At 34.3% G+C, this 3,325-nt stretch overlaps 1 pseudogene; it reads left to right on the forward strand.

The window, feature by feature from the left end:
• Positions 1–1,765: 1,765 nt before the first annotated feature.
• Positions 1,766–2,247, forward strand: LOC125855755 (uncharacterized; annotated as a pseudogene).
• Positions 2,248–3,325: the final 1,078 nt, after the last annotated feature.

The following is a 3,325-nucleotide window of genomic DNA, read 5'->3' on the forward strand; positions in this document are numbered from 1 at the left end:
TGGCTGAGAATTTGACAGATTGCAGTCCAAACGACGCCCTAAACTTACGGACTGTGAGTCCATTCACGGACCGTACTGTTGGTCCGTGGTTTGGGGCTATAGCTTGGCTTGGAGGGTTTTGACCTACGGAGGTCATCCACGGGGCGTGGATGGACCTACTGGTCGTGAACCCCATCCGTAGGTCACCCTAAAAATTCCAGCTTTTGGTGATCTTGGGGTCTTGGAGGTTAGGCTTTAGGGTCCTCCTCAAGGACCCCTAGGGCGGTCCTTGGGGAGTCGTACCTTGACATTTAACCCCTAAACCCCTTACCCAAAGCTCGGGACAACATCAAACCACTTCAAAACCTCCTGGCAACTCAAAGACACACAAGTTAGTCTTTAGTTTCACTTGGTCGTTACAATTATAATGGCTATTTGCGAAAATTCCCCTTAAAAAAATAAGTTTTTTTCCTTTACCCCATACACCCCCTGCCCCGACCACCTATGTTGTACATGATGGACCAAAGGTTGGTCAAGCTATTAGGCCTAGGGTTAAACCATAAAGAGACCCAAGAATTAGACATCCCAATACTAGATTTGCTTAGGAACCAAATTGAGTAGAGTTTATATGATTGTCATATGCGGTTTGGGGAAATTATTCGTATTGTAAAGAAACTGTGTGTTCTTATCATCTTCTTTCTAAAGTCTAAGCTTTCTATTATAAATACATTAAAACCTCACTAAATTAATACTCGGTAAATTAATAATCTCTCTAAGATAATATTTTTTTTCGGTCCCGACATGGGCTAATAGAAAAAAACACTTATTTCGATAAGATAATAAGATGATATATTTTCAGAAAACCTCTATATAAATATATGGTCCCATTAATATTATAAATTAATAATTCTTTAAAAGTACAAATATATCTAAGACGATTTAGTGAAATGTGATTCTATTGTGTTTTGTTTTTTGTTAAACTTTAAATCTAGTTGAAGGTCATCTTTAACTTTACTTTTTGCATCAAAAAGTTCTCATGTTGTCTTTTCGAACTATACCATAATATTGAGAAGAGTTGTAAATACGATAAGTGTTTCCTTACGCATAACTAGTTCTTAAGGTATTGTATCATCTGCAGTTTTAGTGTCAACATTAATTTTTATGGTATCCACAATTTCTTCTAAGCTCTGGACTACTGAATATGTATCGTTTTCACTTGGATAATTCAATAGGTTATTGACGTCCATTTTAGTGCGCTAACTGAGTTCATTAATCATGACCTCAAGTTCACAAATGACATTTTCACAAGTGGTTGGGTTCATTCAAATTCTCTAAGATTTCATCCTCCAAATATATTTTGTAGTGTCAAAAATAATTTGTTGTTGTCTTTTGCTGAAAATTTGTCGTCCAAGCCGGGATTGCCAAATTCATAACATCCAAAACATTATTTTTTCCTGAATCGATTTCATGTCCCATCATAGTCTTTTAATATCCTACGATAAAACATGTTTCGATAATACATCTTGAAAGTTTTTATTATCCGAGCATCATAAGGTTAAATCTCAAAACACTATATAAATTAATAGTTATTAATTTATTGATTAAACAATTCCTCTACAAAATAATAATATTTCACGGTCCCAACTATATTAATTTAGTAAGGTTTTACCATAAGTAGTTTAAGAGTTGTAATTACTATTCTAAAGTTGTAATCATGTTATCATTTTTAATAATATAGTGATCAAGTCAGGTTTGTTTCATTGGTGCTTTCATTAAGAGGTTTTCAATGGAGGACCAAATATCTCGAACAATCGAAGATTCAATTAAGGTTGTGAAGGATCCTTGGTCAAAGGATCTCGCTGAAATTGCAGGTGCCATCATGACTTGATAAATCGGGTCGTGACAGAGTAAACCTAGCATGGTGGAATTTCAATGATTATGTGGCGAGAATCCAAATTTATGGATTTCTCAAGCTGAACGCTACGTACTTTGTGTTCTATGAGATCACAGAAAACCACAATTATCTCTCACGTCATGTTATCCCTACATGACAGGTATATAGTTGTACCAATTGTCCAAGTGGAGCAATATAATATAATCAATTCATCTTTGCTTCAAAACTATGAGGAAAAATCTAAACGCAAACGCAAAATGAATGTGCAAAAGGTGTTTGACGAAAGGTTAACTAACTATTGCCCCATAGTATTTGCTGAAACGAAATCAGACACTCCAATTGAAATGGCTGGTGAAGAAGCTAAAAAGTATTGAAAGTACCCCAGAAGATGTTGATTCTCATTGGTATATTATTATGACTGAAAATAGATGCGAAAAAGTTGCTCTGAATTGCTTGCTTGCTTGTTATTAACAATGTCAAGCAGATACTACTACGATTTATGCTTTACTCAAACTTTGAGGACAAGGTTCTTTTTTAGGCAGGAAGTATTGTTGTGAACACCGATGGTCCAAAGGCTGGCCAAGCTATTGGGCCTAAGGCTAAACCACAGAGAAGCACAAGAATTAGACAGTGCAATACTAGATTTGCTTGAGATCCAGGTTGAATAGAGTTTATATGGTTGTCATATGCGGTTTGGGAACATTATGTGTATTTGTGAATGAACTGTTTGTTCAACTCATCTTATTTGTAGAGTCTAAACTTTTCATCTCCATTCTTATCTATATAATTTACTTGTAATTTCAATATTTTCATTGTAATTAAGTAGTTTGAGAGTTGTAATTACTATTCTAAAGTTGTAATCATGTTCTGAATTTTAATAATATAATAATAAAGTCGGGTTTGTTTCAACCTACACTCAAAAAAAAATTAATATCACTTTTTTTTAAGAATGAATCTCTTTTACCCATTTAGCTATCCACTTTTAAATGAATAATATGAATTTTATCATTTTTTACTCATTTAAATAAACTAGATATCCAACTCATTTAAGATTATTTAAATAGATATCCATATAAGTTACTCATTCGATAGAGACTATATTTTCTTTTTTCCTTTCTTTTATAGAAAAAGAGGCGCAAAAGTCGCATACTCCCATGTATCATATGACTAGTACAACACTCAACTTTGCAACTTTTTGGTCACATGCACATGGATCAAACTAGATCCCCCCCCCCTCCCCCCCCCCCACATATATATAAAACATGTGTACACATTCATTTAGGGTTGGAACATTTCATATTTCTGTGGAATCACCTATAACTTTGAACTTATTACTACTGTTATAGGCCACAACCCTAAGGGGTCATTTGGTTTGAATACAAGTTATCCTGAGATTAGTTATGTTGAAATAAGTTATGTTTGGATAAGTTATATTGGGATTAGTTATGCTGG

This window comes from Solanum stenotomum, chromosome 2 (assembly GCF_019186545.1).
Source record: "Solanum stenotomum isolate F172 chromosome 2, ASM1918654v1, whole genome shotgun sequence".
NCBI lineage: Eukaryota > Viridiplantae > Streptophyta > Magnoliopsida > Solanales > Solanaceae > Solanum > Solanum stenotomum.